Genomic DNA, 21192 nt, shown 5'->3' on the forward strand with positions numbered 1-21192 from the left:
AATGGAATAGAATGGAATGGAATGGACACCAGTAGAATGGAATGGAATGGAATGGAATGGAATGGAATGGAATGGAATGGAATGGAATGGAATGGAATGGAATGGAATGGAATTCAATGGAATGGAATGGAATGGAATGGAATGGAATTCAATGGAATGGAATGGAATGGAATGGAATGGAATGGGATGGAATGGAATGGAATGGAATTCCATGGCATGGAATGGAATGGAATGGAATTCTATGGAATGGAACGGAATGGATTGGAATGGAATGGAATAGAATGGAATCAACCCGAGTAGAACGGAACGGAACACAACGGAACGGAACGGAACGCAATGGAACGGAACGGAACGGAACGGAACGGAATGGAATGGAATGGAACGGAATTCAGTGGAATGGAATGGAATGGAATGGAATTCCATGGAATGGAATGGAATGGAATGGAATGGAATTCCATGGAATGGAATGGAATGGAATGGAATGGAATGGAATGGAATTCAATGGAATGGAATGGAGTGGAATGGAATGGAATCGAATGGAATTGAATGGAATCGAATGGAATCAAATGGGATCGAATGGAATGGAATGGAATAGAATGGAATCAACCCGAGTAGAACGGAATGGAATGGAATGGAATGGAATGGGATGGAATGGAATGGAATGGAATGGAATGGAATGGAATTCAATGGAATGGAATGGAATGGAATGGAATGGAATGGAATGGAATTCAATGGAATGGAATGGAACGGAATGGAATGGAATGGAATGGAATGGAATGGAATGGAATGGAATGGAATGGAATGGAATGGAATGGAATGGAATCGAATGGAATGGAATGTACCAAAGTAGAACGGAATGGAATGGAATGGAATGGAATGGAATGGAATGGAATGGAATGTACCCGAGTAGAACGGAATGGAATGGAATGGAATGGATTGGAATGGAATGGAATGGAATGGAATGGAATGTAACCGAGTAGAACGGAATGGAATGTAATTGAATGGAATGTAACCGAGTTGAACGGAACGGAATGGAATGGAATGGAATGGAATGGAATGGAATGGAATGGAATGGAATTGAGTGCAATGCAATGCAATGGAATGCAATGGAATGGAAAGGAATGGAATGGAATGGAATGGAATCTACCCGAGTAGAACGGAATGGAATGGAATTGAATGGAATGTAACCGAGTAGAACGGAACGGAATGGAATGGAATGGAATGGAATGCAATGGAATGGAATGGAATGGAATGGAATGGAATGGAATGGAATGGAATGGAATGGACACCAGTAGAATGGAATGGAATGGAATGGAATGGAATGGAATGGAATGGAATGGAATGGAATGGAATGGAATGGAATCTACCCGAGTAGAACGGAATGGAACGGATTGGAATGGAATGGAATGGACAGGAGCAGAACGGAATGGAATGCAATGGAATGGAATGGAATGTACCCGAGCAGAACGGAATGGAATGAAATGGAAATGGAAAGGGAATGGAAATGGAACGGGAATGGAAATGGAACGGGAACGGAAATGGAACGGGAATGGAAATGGAACGGGAACGGAAACGGAACGAGAACGGAAATGGAACGGGAACGGAAACGGAACGGGAACGGAAATGGAACGGGAATGGTAATGGAACGGGAATGGAAATGGAACGGGAATGGAAATGGAACGGGAATGGAAATGGATCGGGAATGGAAATGGAACAGGAATGGTAATGGAACTGGAATGGAAATGGAACGGGAATGGAAATGGATCGGGAATGGAAATGGAACGGGAATGGTAATGGAACTGGAATGGAAATGGAACGGGAATGGAAAAGAAACGGGAATGGAAATGGAACGGGAATGGAAATGGAATGGGAATGGAAATGGAATGGAATGGAATGGAATGGAATAGAATGGAATGTACCGGAGTGGAGTGGAGTGGAATGGAGTGGAGTGGAGTGGAGTGGAGTGGAATGGAATGGAATGGAATGGAATGGAATGGAATGGAATGCAATGGAATGCAATGGAATGGAAAGGAATGGAATGGAATGGAATGGAATGGAATGGAATGGAATGGACACCAGTAGAATGGAATGGAATGGAATGGAATGGAATGGAATGGAATGGAATGGAATGGAATGGAATGGAATGGAATTCAATGGAATGGAATGGAATGGAATGGAATGGAATTCAATGGAATGGAATGGAATGGAATGGAATGGAATGGAATGGAATGGAATGGAATGGAATGGAATTCAATGGAATGGAATGGAATGGAATGGAATGGAATTCAATGGAATGGAATGGAATGGAATGGAATGGAATGGGATGGAATGGAATGGAATGGAATTCCATGGCATGGAATGGAATGGAATGGAATTCTATGGAATGGAACGGAATGGATTGGAATGGAATGGAATAGAATGGAATCAACCCGAGTAGAACGGAACGGAACACAACGGAACGGAACGGAACGCAACGGAACGGAACGGAACGGAACGGAATGGAATGGAATGGAACGGAATTCAGTGGAATGGAATGGAATGGAATGGAATTCCATGGAATGGAATGGAATGGAATGGAATGGAATTCCATGGAATGGAATGGAATGGAATGGAATGGAATGGAATGGAATTCAATGGAATGGAATGGAATGGAATGGAATGGAATGGAATTCAATGGAATGGAATGGAGTGGAATGGAATGGAATCGAATGGAATTGAATGGAATCGAATGGAATCAAATGGGATCGAATGGAATGGAATGGAATAGAATGGAATCAACCCGAGTAGAAAGGAATGGAATGGAATGGAATGGAATGGAATGGAACGGAATGTACCGGAGTGGAGTGGAGTGCAATGGAGTGGAGTGGAGTGGAGTGGAGTGGAATGGAATGGAATGGAATGGAATGGAATGGAATGGAATGCAATGTAATGCAATGGAATGGAAAGGAATGGAATGGAATGGAATGGAATGGAATGGAATGGAATAGAATGGAATGGAATGGACACCAGTAGAATGGAATGGAATGGAATGGAATGGAATGGAATGGAATGGAATGGAATGGAATTCAATGGAATGGAATGGAATGGAATGGAATTCCATGGAATGGAATTCAATGGAATGGAATGGAATGGAATGGAATGGAATGGAATGGAATGGAATGGAATGGAATGGACACCAGTAGAATGGAATGGAATGGAATGGAATGGAAAGGAATGGAATGGAATGGAATGGAATGGAATGGAATTCAATGGAATGGAATGGAATGGAATGGAATTCAATGGAATGGAATGGAATGGAATGGAATTCAACGGAATGAAATGGAATGGAATGGAATTCTATGGAATGGAATGGATTGGAATCGAATGGAATCGAATGGAATCGAATGGAATGGAATGGAATAGAATGGAATCAACCCGAGTAGAACGGAACGGAACACAACGGAACGGAACGGAACGCAACGGAACGGAATGGAATGGAATGGAACGGAATTCAGTGGAATGGAATGGAATGGAATGGAATTCCATGGAATGGAATGGAATGGAATGGAATGGAATTCCATGGAATGGAATGGAATGGAATGGAATGGAATGGAATGGAATTCAATGGAATGGAATGGAGTGGAATGGAATGGAATCGAATGGAATTGAATGGAATCGAATGGAATCAAATGGGATCGAATGGAATGGAATGGAATAGAATGGAATCAACCCGAGTAGAACGGAATGGAATGGAATGGAATGGAATGGGATGGAATGGAATGGAATGGAATGGAATGGAATGGAATTCAATGGAATGGAATGGAATGGAATGGAATGGAATGGAATGGAATGGAATGGAATTCAATGGAATGGAATGGAACGGAATGGAATGGAATGGAATGGAATGGAATGGAATGGAATGGAATGGAATGGAATGGAATTCCATGGAATGGAATGGAATTGAATGGAATTCAATGGAATGGAATGGAATGGAATCGAATGGAATGGAATGGAATGGAATCGAATGGAATGGAATAGAATGGAATCAACCTGAGTAGAACGGAATGGAATGGAATGGAATGTAATGGAATGGAATGGAATGGAATGGAATGGAATGGAATGGAATGTACCAAAGTAGAACGGAAAGGAATGGAATGGAATGGAATGGAATGGAATGGAATGGAACGGAATGTACCCGAGTAGAACGGAATGGAATGGAATGGAATGGATTGGAATGGAATGGAATGGAATGGAATGGAATGTAACCGAGTAGAACGGAATGGAATGTAATTGAATGGAATGTTACTGAGTTGAACGGAACGGAATGGAATGGAATGGAATGGAATGGAATGGAATGGAATGGAATTGAGTGCAATGCAATGCAATGGAATGCAATGGAATGGAAAGGAATGGAATGGAATGGAATGGAATCTACCCGAGTAGAACGGAATGGAATGGAATTGAATGGAATGTAACCGAGTAGAACGGAACGGAATGGAATGGAATGGAATGGAATGCAATGGAATGGAATGGAATGGAATGGAATGGAATGGAATGGAATGGACACCAGTAGAATGGAATGGAATGGAATGGAATGGAATGGAATGGAATGGAATGGAATGGAATGGAATGGAATCTACCCGAGTAGAACGGAATGGAACGGATTGGAATGGAATGGAATGGACAGGAGCAGAACGGAATGGAATGCAATGGAATGGAATGGAATGTACCCGAGCAGAACGGAATGGAATGAAATGGAAATGGAAAGGGAATGGAAATGGAACGGGAATGGAAATGGAACGGGAACGGAAATGGAACGGGAATGGAAATGGAACGGGAACGGAAACGGAACGAGAACGGAAATGGAACGGGAACGGAAACGGAACGGGAACGGAAATGGAACGGGAAGGGAAATGGAACGGGAAGGGAAATGGAACGGGAACGGAAACGGAACGAGAACGGAAATGGAACGGGAACGGAAACGGAACGGGAACGGAAATGGAACGGGAATGGTAACGGAACGGGAATGGAAATGGAACGGGAATGGAAAAGGAACGGGAATGGAAATGGATCGGGAATGGAAATGGAACGGGAATGGTAATGGAACTGGAATGGAAATGGAACGGGAATGGAAAAGAAACGGGAATGGAAATGGAACGGGAATGGAAATGGAATGGGAATGGAAATGGAATGGAATGGAATGGAATGGAATGTACCGGAGTGGAGTGGAGTGGAGTGGAGTGGAGTAGAGTGCACTGGAACGGAATGGAATGGAATGGAATGGAATGGAACGGAACGGAATGTACCCGAGAAGCACGGAATGGAATGGAATGGAATGGAATGGAATGGAATGGAATGTACCGGAGTGGAGTGGAGTGGAATGGAGTGGAGTGGAGTGGAGTGGAGTGGAATGGAATGGAATGGAATGGAATGGAATGGAATGGAATGGAATGGAATGGAATGCAATGGAATGCAATGGAATGGAAAGGAATGGAATGGAATGGAATGGAATGGAATGGAATAGAATGGAATGGAATGGACACCAGTAGAATGGAATGGAATGGAATGGAATGGAATGGAATGGAATGGAATGGAATGGAATGGAATGGAATTCAATGGAATGGAATGGAATGGAATGGAATTCAATGGAATTCAATGGAATGGAATGGAATGGAATTCAATGGAATGGAATGGAATGGAATGGAATGGAATGGGATGGAATGGAATGGAATGGAATTCCATGGAATGGAATGGAATGGAATGGAATTCAATGGAATGGAATGGAATGGAATCGAATGGAATGGAATGGAATGGAATGGAATGGAATGGAATGGAATAGAATGGAATCAACCTGAGTAGAACGGAATGGAATGGAATGGAATGTAATTTAATGGAATGGAATGGAATGGAATGGAATGGAATGGAATGTACCAAAGTAGAACGGAAAGGAATGGAATGGAATGGAATGGAATGGAATGGAATGGAATGGAACGGAATGTACCCGAGTAGAACGGAATGGAATGGAATGGAATGGATTGGAATGGAATGGAATGGAATGGAATGGAATGTAACCGAGTAGAACGGAATGGAATGTAATTGAATGGAATGTAACTGAGTTGAACGGAACGGAATGGAATGGAATGGAATGGAATGGAATGGAATGGAATGGAATTGAGTGCAATGCAATGCAATGGAATGCAATGGAATGGAAAGGAATGGAATGGAATGGAATGGAATCTACCCGAGTAGAACGGAATGGAATGGAATTGAATGGAATGTAACCGAGTAGAACGGAACGGAATGGAATGGAATGGAATGGAATGCAATGGAATGGAATGGAATGGAATGGAATGGAATGGAATGGAATGGAATGGACACCAGTAGAATGGAATGGAATGGAATGGAATGGAATGGAATGGAATGGAATGGAATGGAATGGAATGGAATGGAATCTACCCGAGTAGAACGGAATGGAACGGATTGGAATGGAATGGAATGGACAGGAGCAGAACGGAATGGAATGCAATGGAATGGAATGGAATGTACCCGAGCAGAACGGAATGGAATGAAATGGAAATGGAAAGGGAATGGAAATGGAACGGGAATGGAAATGGAACGGGAACGGAAATGGAACGGGAATGGAAATGGAACGGGAACGGAAACGGAACGAGAACGGAAATGGAACGGGAACGGAAACGGAACGGGAACGGAAATGGAACGGGAAGGGAAATGGAACGGGAAGGGAAATGGAACGGGAACGGAAACGGAACGAGAACGGAAATGGAACGGGAACGGAAACGGAACGGGAACGGAAATGGAACGGGAATGGTAACGGAACGGGAATGGAAATGGAACGGGAATGGAAAAGGAACGGGAATGGAAATGGATCGGGAATGGAAATGGAACGGGAATGGTAATGGAACTGGAATGGAAATGGAACGGGAATGGAAAAGAAACGGGAATGGAAATGGAACGGGAAAGGAAATGGAATGGGAATGGAAATGGAATGGAATGGAATGGAATGGAATGTACCGGAGTGGAGTGGAGTGGAGTGGAGTGGAGTAGAGTGCACTGGAACGGAATGGAATGGAATGGAATGGAATGGAACGGAACGGAATGTACCCGAGAAGCACGGAATGGAATGGAATGGAATGGAATGGAATGGAATGGAATGTACCGGAGTGGAGTGGAGTGGAATGGAGTGGAGTGGAGTGGAGTGGAGTGGAATGGAATGGAATGGAATGGAATGGAATGGAATGGAATGGAATGGAATGGAATGCAATGGAATGCAATGGAATGGAAAGGAATGGAATGGAATGGAATGGAATGGAATGGAATAGAATGGAATGGAATGGACACCAGTAGAATGGAATGGAATGGAATGGAATGGAATGGAATGGAATGGAATGGAATGGAATGGAATGGAATTCAATGGAATGGAATGGAATGGAATGGAATTCAATGGAATTCAATGGAATGGAATGGAATGGAATTCAATGGAATGGAATGGAATGGAATGGAATGGAATGGGATGGAATGGAATGGAATGGAATTCCATGGAATGGAATGGAATGGAATGGAATTCAATGGAATGGAATGGAATGGAATCGAATGGAATGGAATGGAATGGAATGGAATGGAATGGAATGGAATAGAATGGAATCAACCTGAGTAGAACGGAATGGAATGGAATGGAATGTAATTTAATGGAATGGAATGGAATGGAATGGAATGGAATGGAATGTACCAAAGTAGAACGGAAAGGAATGGAATGGAATGGAATGGAATGGAATGGAATGGAATGGAACGGAATGTACCCGAGTAGAACGGAATGGAATGGAATGGAATGGATTGGAATGGAATGGAATGGAATGGAATGGAATGTAACCGAGTAGAACGGAATGGAATGTAATTGAATGGAATGTAACTGAGTTGAACGGAACGGAATGGAATGGAATGGAATGGAATGGAATGGAATGGAATGGAATTGAGTGCAATGCAATGCAATGGAATGCAATGGAATGGAAAGGAATGGAATGGAATGGAATGGAATCTACCCGAGTAGAACGGAATGGAATGGAATTGAATGGAATGTAACCGAGTAGAACGGAACGGAATGGAATGGAATGGAATGGAATGCAATGGAATGGAATGGAATGGAATGGAATGGAATGGAATGGAATGGAATGGACACCAGTAGAATGGAATGGAATGGAATGGAATGGAATGGAATGGAATGGAATGGAATGGAATGGAATGGAATGGAATCTACCCGAGTAGAACGGAATGGAACGGATTGGAATGGAATGGAATGGACAGGAGCAGAACGGAATGGAATGCAATGGAATGGAATGGAATGTACCCGAGCAGAACGGAATGGAATGAAATGGAAATGGAAAGGGAATGGAAATGGAACGGGAATGGAAATGGAACGGGAACGGAAATGGAACGGGAATGGAAATGGAACGGGAACGGAAACGGAACGAGAACGGAAATGGAACGGGAACGGAAACGGAACGGGAACGGAAATGGAACGGGAAGGGAAATGGAACGGGAAGGGAAATGGAACGGGAACGGAAACGGAACGAGAACGGAAATGGAACGGGAACAGAAACGGAACGGGAACGGAAATGGAACGGGAATGGTAACGGAACGGGAATGGAAATGGAACGGGAATGGAAAAGGAACGGGAATGGAAATGGATCGGGAATGGAAATGGAACGGGAATGGTAATGGAACTGGAATGGAAATGGAACGGGAATGGAAAAGAAACGGGAATGGAAATGGAACGGGAAAGGAAATGGAATGGGAATGGAAATGGAATGGAATGGAATGGAATGGAATGTACCGGAGTGGAGTGGAGTGGAGTGGAGTGGAGTAGAGTGCACTGGAACGGAATGGAATGGAATGGAATGGAATGGAACGGAACGGAATGTACCCGAGAAGCACGGAATGGAATGGAATGGAATGGAATGGAATGGAATGGAATGTACCGGAGTGGAGTGGAGTGGAATGGAGTGGAGTGGAGTGGAGTGGAGTGGAATGGAATGGAATGGAATGGAATGGAATGGAATGGAATGGAATGCAATGGAATGCAATGGAATGGAAAGGAATGGAATGGAATGGAATGGAATGGAATGGAATAGAATGGAATGGAATGGAATGGACACCAGTAGAATGGAATGGAATGGAATGGAATGGAATGGAATGGAATGGAATGGAATGGAATGGAATTCAATGGAATGGAATGGAATGGAATGGAATTCAATGGAATGGAATGGAATGGAATGGAATGGAATGGAATGGAATAGAATGGAATGGAATGGACACCAGTAGAATGGAATGGAATGGAATGGAATGGAATGGAATGGAATGGAATGGAATGGAATGGAATGGAATTCAATGGAATGGAATGGAATGGAATGGAATTCAATGGAATGGAATGGAATGGAATGGAATTCAATGGAATGGAACGGAATGGATTGGAATGGAATGGAATAGAATGGAATCAACCCGAGTAGAACGGAACGGAACACAACGGAACGGAACGGAACGCAACGGAACGGAACGGAACGGAACGGAACGGAATGGAATGGAATGGAACGGAACTCAGTGGAGTGGAATGGAATGGAATGGAATTCTATGGAATGGAATGGAATGGAATGGAATGGAATTCCATGGAATGGATTGGAATGGAATGGAATGGAATGGAATGGAATTCAATGGAATGGAATGGAGTGGAATGGAATGGAATCGAATGGAATTGAATGGAATCGAATGGAATCAAATGGGATCGAATGGAATGGAATGGAATAGAATGGAATCAACCCGAGTAGAATGGAATGGAATGGAATGCAATGGAATGGGATGGAATGGAATGGAATGGAATGGAATGGAATGGAATTCAATGGAATGGAATGGAACGGAATGGAATGGAATGGAATGGAATGGAATGGAATGGAATGGAATTCAATGGAATGGAATGGAATGGAATGGAATGGAATGGAATGGAATGGAATGGAATTCCATGGAATGGAATGGAATTCAATGGAATGGAAAGGAATGGAATCGAATGGAATGGAATGGAATGGAATGGAATGGAATGGAATGGAATAGAATGGAATCAACCTGAGTAGAACGGAATGGAATGGAATGGAATGTAATGGAATGGAATGGAATGGAATGGAATGGAATGGAATGGAATGGAATGGAATGGAATGGAACGGAATGTACCCGAGTAGAACGGAATGGAATGGAATGGAATGGATTGGAATGGAATGGAATGGAATTCCATGGAATGGAATGGAATGGAATGGAATGGAATGGAATGGAATGGAATTCAATGGAATGGAATGGAGTGGAATGGAATGGAATCGAATGGAATCGAATGGAATCGAATGGAATCAAATGGGATCGAATGGAATGGAATGGAATAGAATGGAATCAACCCGAGTAGAACGGAATGGAATGGAATGGAATGGAATGGGATGGAATGGAATGGAATGGAATGGAATGGAATGGAATTCAATGGAATGGAATGGAATGGAATGGAATGGAATTTAATGGAATGGAATGGAACGGAATGGAATGGAATGGAATGGAATGGAATGGAATGGAATGGAATTCAATGGAATGGAATGGAATGGAATGGAATGGAATGGAATGGAATGGAATGGAATGGAATTCCATGGAATGGAATGGAATGGAATGGAATTCAATGGAATGGAATGGAATGGAATCGAATGGAATGGAATGGAATGGAATGGAATGGAATGGAATGGAATAGAATGGAATCAACCTGAGTAGAACGGAATGGAATGGAATGGAATGTAATGGAATGGAATGGAATGGAATGGAATGGAATGGAATGGAATGTACCAAAGTAGAACGGAAAGGAATGGAATGGAATGGAATGGAATGGAATGGAATGGAATGGAACGGAATGTACCCGAGTAGAACGGAATGGAATGGAATGGAATGGATTGGAATGGAATGGAATGGAATGGAATGGCATGTAACCGAGTAGAACGGAATGGAATGTAATTGAATGGAATGTAACTGAGTTGAACGGAACGGAATGGAATGGAATGGAATGGAATGGAATGGAATGGAATGGAATGGAATTGAGTGCAATGCAATGCAATGGAATGCAATGGAATGGAAAGGAATGGAATGGAATGGAATGGAATCTACCCGAGTAGAACGGAATGGAATGGAATTGAATGGAATGTAACCGAGTAGAACGGAACGGAATGGAATGGAATGGAATGGAATGCAATGGAATGGAATGGAATGGAATGGAATGGAATGGAATGGAATGGAATGGACACCAGTAGAATGGAATGGAATGGAATGGAATGGAATGGAATGGAATGGAATGGAATGGAATGGAATGGAATGGAATGGAATCTACCCGAGTAGAACGGAATGGAACGGATTGGAATGGAATGGAATGGACAGGAGCAGAACGGAATGGAATGCAATGGAATGGAATGGAATGTACCCGAGCAGAACGGAATGGAATGAAATGGAAATGGAAAGGGAATGGAAATGGAACGGGAATGGAAATGGAACGGGAACGGAAATGGAACGGGAATGGAAATGGAACGGGAACGGAAACGGAACGAGAACGGAAATGGAACGGGAACGGAAACGGAACGGGAACGGAAATGGAACGGGAAGGGAAATGGAACGGGAAGGGAAATGGAACGGGAACGGAAACGGAACGAGAACGGAAATGGAACGGGAACGGAAACGGAACGGGAACGGAAATGGAACGGGAATGGTAACGGAACGGGAATGGAAATGGAACGGGAATGGAAAAGGAACGGGAATGGAAATGGATCGGGAATGGAAATGGAACGGGAATGGTAATGGAACTGGAATGGAAATGGAACGGGAATGGAAAAGAAACGGGAATGGAAATGGAACGGGAATGGAAATGGAATGGGAATGGAAATGGAATGGAATGGAATGGAATGGAATGTACCGGAGTGGAGTGGAGTGGAGTGGAGTGGAGTAGAGTGCACTGGAACGGAATGGAATGGAATGGAATGGAATGGAACGGAACGGAATGTACCCGAGAAGCACGGAATGGAATGGAATGGAATGGAATGGAATGGAATAGAATGGAATGGAATGGACACCAGTAGAATGGAATGGAATGGAATGGAATGGAATGGAATGGAATGGAATGGAATGGAATGGAATTCAATGGAATGGAATGGAATGGAATGGAATTCAATGGAATGGAATGGAATGGAATGGAATGGAATGGAATGGAATAGAATGGAATGGAATGGACACCAGTAGAATGGAATGGAATGGAATGGAATGGAATGGAATGGAATGGAATGGAATGGAATGGAATTCAATGGAATGGAATGGAATGGAATGGAATTCAATGGAATGGAATGGAATGGAATGGAATTCAATGGAATGGAATGGAATGGAATGGAATTCAATGGAATGGAACGGAATGGATTGGAATGGAATGGAATAGAATGGAATCAACCCGAGTAGAACGGAACGGAACACAACGGAACGGAACGGAACGCAACGGAACGGAACGGAATGGAACGGAACGGAATGGAATGGAATGGAACGGAACTCAGTGGAATGGAATGGAATGGAATGGAATTCTATGGAATGGAATGGAATGGAATGGAATGGAATTCCATGGAATGGAATGGAATGGAATGGAATGGAATGGAATGGAATGGAATTCAATGGAATGGAATGGAGTGGAATGGAATGGAATCGAATGGAATTGAATGGAATCGAATTGAATCAAATGGGATCGAATGGAATGGAATGGAATAGAATGGAATCAACCCGAGTAGAATGGAATGGAATGGAATGGAATGGAATGGGATGGAATGGAATGGAATGGAATGGAATGGAATGGAATTCAATGGAATGGAATGGAATGGAATGGAATGGAATGGAATGGAGTGGAATTCAATGGAATGGAATGGAACGGAATGGAATGGAATGGAATGGAATGGAATGGAATGGAATTCAATGGAATGGAATGGAACGGAATGGAATGGAATGGAATGGAATGGAATGGAATGGAATGGAATTCAATGGAATGGAATGGAATGGAATGGAATGGAATGGAATGGAATGGAATTCCATGGAATGGAATGGAATGGAATGGAATTCAATGGAATGGAAAGGAATGGAATCGAATGGAATGGAATGGAATGGAATGGAATGGAATGGAATGGAATAGAATGGAATCAACCTGAGTAGAACGGAATGGAATGGAATGGAATGGAATGGAATGGAATGGAATGGAATGGAATGGAATGGAATGGAATGGAATGGAACGGAATGTACCCGAGTAGAACGGAATGGAATGGAATGGAATGGATTGGAATGGAATGGAATGGAATTCCATGGAATGGAATGGAATGGAATGGAATGGAATGGAATGGAATGGAATTCAATGGAATGGAATGGAGTGGAATGGAATGGAATCGAATGGAATCGAATGGAATCGAATGGAATCAAATGGGATCGAATGGAATGGAATGGAATAGAATGGAATCAACCCGAGTAGAACGGAATGGAATGGAATGGAATGGAATGGGATGGAATGGAATGGAATGGAATGGAATGGAATGGAATTCAATGGAATGGAATGGAATGGAATGGAATGGAATTTAATGGAATGGAATGGAACGGAATGGAATGGAATGGAATGGAATGGAATGGAATGGAATGGAATTCAATGGAATGGAATGGAATGGAATGGAATGGAATGGAATGGAATGGAATGGAATGGAATGGAATTCCATGGAATGGAATGGAATGGAATGGAATTCAATGGAATGGAATGGAATGGAATCGAATGGAATGGAATGGAATGGAATGGAATGGAATGGAATAGAATGGAATCAACCTGAGTAGAACGGAATGGAATGGAATGGAATGTAATGGAATGGAATGGAATGGAATGGAATGGAATGGAATGGAATGGAATGTACCAAAGTAGAACGGAAAGGAATGGAATGGAATGGAATGGAATGGAATGGAATGGAATGGAACGGAATGTACCCGAGTAGAACGGAATGGAATGGAATGGAATGGATTGGAATGGAATGGAATGGAATGGAATGGCATGTAACCGAGTAGAACGGAATGGAATGTAATTGAATGGAATGTAACTGAGTTGAACGGAACGGAATGGAATGGAATGGAATGGAATGGAATGGAATGGAATGGAATGGAATTGAGTGCAATGCAATGCAATGGAATGCAATGGAATGGAAAGGAATGGAATGGAATGGAATGGAATCTACCCGAGTAGAACGGAATGGAATGGAATTGAATGGAATGTAACCGAGTAGAACGGAACGGAATGGAATGGAATGGAATGGAATGCAATGGAATGGAATGGAATGGAATGGAATGGAATGGAATGGAATGGACACCAGTAGAATGGAATGGAATGGAATGGAATGGAATGGAATGGAATGGAATGGAATGGAATGGAATGGAATCTACCCGAGTAGAACGGAATGGAACGGATTGGAATGGAATGGAATGGACAGGAGCAGAACGGAATGGAATGCAATGGAATGGAATGGAATGTACCCGAGCAGAACGGAATGGAATGAAATGGAAATGGAAAGGGAATGGAAATGGAACGGGAATGGAAATGGAACGGGAACGGAAATGGAACGGGAATGGAAATGGAACGGGAACGGAAACGGAACGAGAACGGAAATGGAACGGGAACGGAAACGGAACGGGAACGGAAATGGAACGGGAAGGGAAATGGAACGGGAAGGGAAATGGAACGGGAACGGAAACGGAACGAGAACGGAAATGGAACGGGAACGGAAACGGAACGGGAACGGAAATGGAACGGGAATGGTAACGGAACGGGAATGGAAATGGAACGGGAATGGAAAAGGAACGGGAATGGAAATGGATCGGGAATGGAAATGGAACGGGAATGGTAATGGAACTGGAATGGAAATGGAACGGGAATGGAAAAGAAACGGGAATGGAAATGGAACGGGAATGGAAATGGAATGGGAATGGAAATGGAATGGAATGGAATGGAATGGAATGTACCGGAGTGGAGTGGAGTGGAGTGGAGTGGAGTAGAGTGCACTGGAACGGAATGGAATGGAATGGAATGGAATGGAACGGAACGGAATGTACCCGAGAAGCACGGAATGGAATGGAATGGAATGGAATGGAATGGAATGGAATGTACCGGAGTGGAGTGGAGTGGAATGGAGTGGAGTGGAGTGGAGTGGAGTGGAATGGAATGGAATGGAATGGAATGGAATGGAATGGAATGGAATGGAATGCAATGGAATGCAATGGAATGGAAAGGAATGGAATGGAATGGAATGGAATGGAATGGAATAGAATGGAATGGAATGGACACCAGTAGAATGGAATGGAATGGAATGGAATGGAATGGAATGGAATGGAATGGAATGGAATGGAATGGAATGGAATTCAATGGAATGGAATGGAATGGAATGGAATTCAATGGAATGGAATGGAATGGAATGGAATGGAATGGAATGGAATAGAATGGAATGTAATGGACACCAGTAGAATGGAATGGAATGGAATGGAATGGAATGGAATGGAATGGAATGGAATGGAATGGAATTCAATGGAATGGAATGGAATGGAATGGAATTCAATGGAATGGAATGGAATGGAATGGAATTCAATGGAATGGAATGGAATGGAATGGAATTCAATGGAATGGAACGGAATGGATTGGAATGGAATGGAATAGAATGGAATCAACCCGAGTAGAACGGAACGGAACACAACGGAACGGAACGGAACGCAACGGAACGGAACGGAATGGAACGGAACGGAATGGAATGGAATGGAACGGAACTCAGTGGAATGGAATGGAATGGAATGGAATTCTATGGAATGGAATGGAATGGAATGGAATGGAATTCCATGGAATGGAATGGAATGGAATGGAATGGAATGGAATGGAATTCAATGGAATGGAATGGAATGGAATGTAACCGAGTAAAATGGAATGGAATGTAATTGAATGGAATGTAACCGAGTTGAACGGAACGGAATGGAATGGAATGGAATGGAATGGAATGGAATGGAATTGAGTGCAATGCAATGCAATGGAATGCAATGGAATGGAAAGGAATGGAATGGAATGGAATGGAATCTACCCGAGTAGAACGGAATGGAATGGAATTGAATGGAATGTAACCGAGTAGAACGGAACGGAATGGAATGGAATGGAATGGAATGGAATGGAATGCAATGGAATGGAATGGAATGGAATGGAATGGAATGGAATGGAATGGAATGGAATGTAACCGAGTAGAACGGAATGGAATGTAATTGAATGGAATGTAACCGAGTTGAACGGAACGGAATGGAATGGAATGGAATGGAATGGAATGGAATGGAATGGAATTGAGTGCAATGCAATGCAATGGAATGCAATGGAATGGAAAGGAATGGAATGGAATGGAATGGAATGGAATCTACCCGAGTAGAACGGAATGGAATGGAATTGAATGGAATGTAACCGAGTAGAACGGAACGGAATGGAATGGAATGCAATGGAATGGAATGCAATGGAATGGAATGGAATGGAATGGAATGGAATGGAATGGAATGGAATGGACACCAGTAGAATGGAATGGAATGGAATGGAATGGAATGGAATGGAATGGAATGGAATGGAATGGAATGGAATCTACCCTAGTAGAACGGAATGGAACGGAATGGAATGGAATGGAATGGACAGGAGCAGAACGGAATGGAATGCAATGGAATGGAATGGAATGTACCCGAGCAGAACGGAATGGAATGAAATGGAAATGGAAAGGGAATGGAAATAGAACGGGAATGGAAATGGAACGGGAACGGAAATGGAACGGGAATGGAAATGGAACGGGAATGGAAATGGAATGGGAATGGAAATGGAATGGAATGGAATGGAATGGAATGGAATGGAATGTACCGGAGTGGAGTGGAGTGGAGTGGAGTGGAGTAGAGTGCACTGGAACGGAATGGAATGGAATGGAATGGAATGGAATGGAACGGAATGTACCGGAGTGGAGTGGAGTGCAATGGAGTGGAGTGGAGTGGAGTGGAGTGGAATGGAATGGAATGGAATGGAATGGAATGCAATGTAATGCAATGGAATGGAAAGGAATGGAATGGAATGGAATGGAATGGAATGGAATGGAATAGAATGGAATGGAATGGACACCAGTAGAATGGAATGGAATGGAATGGAATGGAATGGAATGGAATGGAATGGAATGGAATTCAATGGAATGGAATGGAATGGAATGGAATTCCATGGAATGGAATTCAATGGAATGGAATGGAATGGAATGGAATGGAATGGAATGGAATGGAATGGAATGGAATGGACACCAGTAGAATGGAATGGAATGGAATGGAATGGAAAGGAATGGAATGGAATGGAATGGAATGGAATGGAATTCAATGGAATGGAATGGAATGGAATGGAATTCAATGGAATGGAATGGAATGGAATGGAATTCAATGGAATGAAATGGAATGGAATGGAATTCTATGGAATGGAATGGATTGGAATCGAATGGAATCGAATGGAATCGAATGGAATGGAATGGAATAGAATGGAATCAACCCGAGTAGAACGGAACGGAACACAACGGAACGGAACGGAACGCAACGGAACGGAATGGAATGGAATGGAACGGAATTCAGTGGAATGGAATGGAATGGAATGGAATTCCATGGAATGGAATGGAATGGAATGGAATGGAATTCCATGGAATGGAATGGAATGGAATGGAATGGAATGGAATGGAATTCAATGGAATGGAATGGAGTGGAATGGAATGGAATCGAATGGAATTGAATGGAATCGAATGGAATCAAATGGGATCGAATGGAATGGAATGGAATAGAATGGAATCAACCCGAGTAGAACGGAATGGAATGGAATGGAATGGAATGGGATGGAATGGAATGGAATGGAATGGAATGGAATGGAATGGAATTCAATGGAATGGAATGGAATGGAATGGAATGGAATGGAATGGAATGGAATGGAATGGAATTCAATGGAATGGAATGGAACGGAATGGAATGGAATGGAATGGAATGGAATGGAATGGAATGGAATGGAATGGAATGGAATTCCATGGAATGGAATGGAATTGAATGGAATTCAATGGAATGGAATGGAATGGAATCGAATGGAATGGAATGGAATGGAATCGAATGGAATGGAATAGAATGGAATCAACCTGAGTAGAACGGAATGGAATGGAATGGAATGTAATGGAATGGAATGGAATGGAATGGAATGGAATGGAATGGAATGTACCAAAGTAGAACGGAAAGGAATGGAATGGAATGGAATGGAATGGAATGGAATGGAATGGAACGGAATGTACCCGAGTAGAACGGAATGGAATGGAATGGAATGGATTGGAATGGAATGGAATGGAATGGAATGGAATGTAACCGAGTAGAACGGAATGGAATGTAATTGAATGGAATGTTACTGAGTTGAACGGAACGGAATGGAATGGAATGGAATGGAATGGAATGGAATGGAATGGAATTGAGTGCAATGCAATGCAATGGAATGCAATGGAATGGAAAGGAATGGAATGGAATGGAATGGAATCTACCCGAGTAGAACGGAATGGAATGGAATTGAATGGAATGTAACCGAGTAGAACGGAACGGAATGGAATGGAATGGAATGGAATGCAATGGAATGGAATGGAATGGAATGGAATGGAATGGAATGGAATGGAATGGACACCAGTAGAATGGAATGGAATGGAATGGAATGGAATGGAATGGAATGGAATGGAATGGAATGGAATCTACCCGAGTAGAACGGAATGGAACGGATTGGAATGGAATGGAATGGACAGGAGCAGAACGGAATGGAATGCAATGGAATGGAATGGAATGTACCCGAGCAGAACGGAATGGAATGAAATGGAAATGGAAAGGGAATGGAAATGGAACGGGAATGGAAATGGAACGGGAACGGAAATGGAACGGGAATGGAAATGGAACGGGAACGGAAACGGAACGAGAACGGAAATGGAACGGGAACGGAAACGGAACGGGAACGGAAATGGAACGGGAAGGGAAATGGAACGGGAAGGGAAATGGAACGGGAACGGAAACGGAACGAGAACGGAAATGGAACGGGAACGGAAACGGAACGGGAACGGAAATGGAACGGGAATGGTAACGGAACGGGAATGGAAATGGAACGGGAATGGAAAAGGAACGGGAATGGAAATGGATCGGGAATGGAAATGGAACGGGAATGGTAATGGAACTGGAATGGAAATGGAACGGGAATGGAAAAGAAACGGGAATGGAAATGGAACGGGAATGGAAATGGAATGGGAATGGAAATGGAATGGAATGGAATGGAATGGAATGTACCGGAGTGGAGTGGAGTGGAGTGGAGTGGAGTAGAGTGCACTGGAACGGAATGGAATGGAATGGAATGGAATGGAACGGAACGGAATGTACCCGAGAAGCACGGAATGGAATGGAATGGAATGGAATGGAATGGAATGGAATGTACCGGAGTGGAGTGGAGTGGAATGGAGTGGAGTGGAGTGGAGTGGAGTGGAATGGAATGGAATGGAATGGAATGGAATGGAATGGAATGGAATGGAATGGAATGCAATGGAATGCAATGGAATGGAAAGGAATGGAATGGAATGGAATGGAATGGAATGGAATGGAATAGAATGGAATGGAATGGACACCAGTAGAATGGAATGGAATGGAATGGAATGGAATGGAATGGAATGGAATGGAATGGAATGGAATGGAATTCAATGGAATGGAATGGAATGGAATGGAATTCAATGGAATTCAATGGAATGGAATGGAATGGAATTCAATGGAATGGAATGGAATGGAATGGAATGGAATGGGATGGAATGGAATGGAATGGAATTCCATGGAATGGAATGGAATGGAATGGAATTCAATGGAATGGAATGGAATGGAATCGAATGGAATGGAATGGAATGGAATGGAATGGAATGGAATGGAATAGAATGGAATCAACCTGAGTAGAACGGAATGGAATGGAATGGAATGTAATTTAATGGAATGGAATGGAATGGAATGGAATGGAATGGAATGTACCAAAGTAGAACGGAAAGGAATGGAATGGAATGGAATGGAATGGAATGGAATGGAATGGAACGGAATGTACCCGAGTAGAACGGAATGGAATGGAATGGAATGGATTGGAATGGAATGGAATGGAATGGAATGGAATGTAACCGAGTAGAACGGAATGGAATGTAATTGAATGGAATGTAACTGAGTTGAACGGAACGGAATGGAATGGAATGGAATGGAATGGAATGGAATGGAATGGAATTGAGTGCAATGCAATGCAATGGAATGCAATGGAATGGAAAGGAATGGAATGGAATGGAATGGAATCTACCCGAGTAGAACGGAATGGAATGGAATTGAATGGAATGTAACCGAGTAGAACGGAACGGAATGGAATGGAATGGAATGGAATGCAATGGAATGGAATGGAATGGAATGGAATGGAATGGAATGGAATGGAATGGACACCAGTAGAATGGAATGGAATGGAATGGAATGGAATGGAATGGAATGGAATGGAATGGAATGGAATGGAATCTACCCGAGTAGAACGGAATGGAACGGATTGGAATGGAATGGAATGGACAGGAGCAGAACGGAATGGAATGCAATGGAATGGAATGGAATGTACCCGAGCAGAACGGAATGGAATGAAATGGAAATGGAAAGGGAATGGAAATGGAACGGGAATGGAAATGGAACGGGAACGGAAATGGAACGGGAATGGAAATGGAACGGGAACGGAAACGGAACGAGAACGGAAATGGAACGGGAACGGAAACGGAACGGGAACGGAAATGGAACGGGAAGGGAAATGGAACGGGAAGGGAAATGGAACGGGAACGGAAACGGAACGAGAACGGAAATGGAACGGGAACAGAAACGGAACGGGAACGGAAATGGAACGGGAATGGTAACGGAACGGGAATGGAAATGGAACGGGAATGGAAAAGGAACGGGAATGGAAATGGATCGGGAATGGAAATGGAACGGGAATGGTAATGGAACTGGAATGGAAATGGAACGGGAATGGAAAAGAAACGGGAATGGAAATGGAACGGGAAA

The sequence above is a fragment of the Gorilla gorilla genome, chromosome 14 (genome assembly GCF_029281585.2).
Source record: "Gorilla gorilla gorilla isolate KB3781 chromosome 14, NHGRI_mGorGor1-v2.1_pri, whole genome shotgun sequence".
In the NCBI taxonomy this organism is placed as follows: domain Eukaryota; kingdom Metazoa; phylum Chordata; class Mammalia; order Primates; family Hominidae; genus Gorilla; species Gorilla gorilla.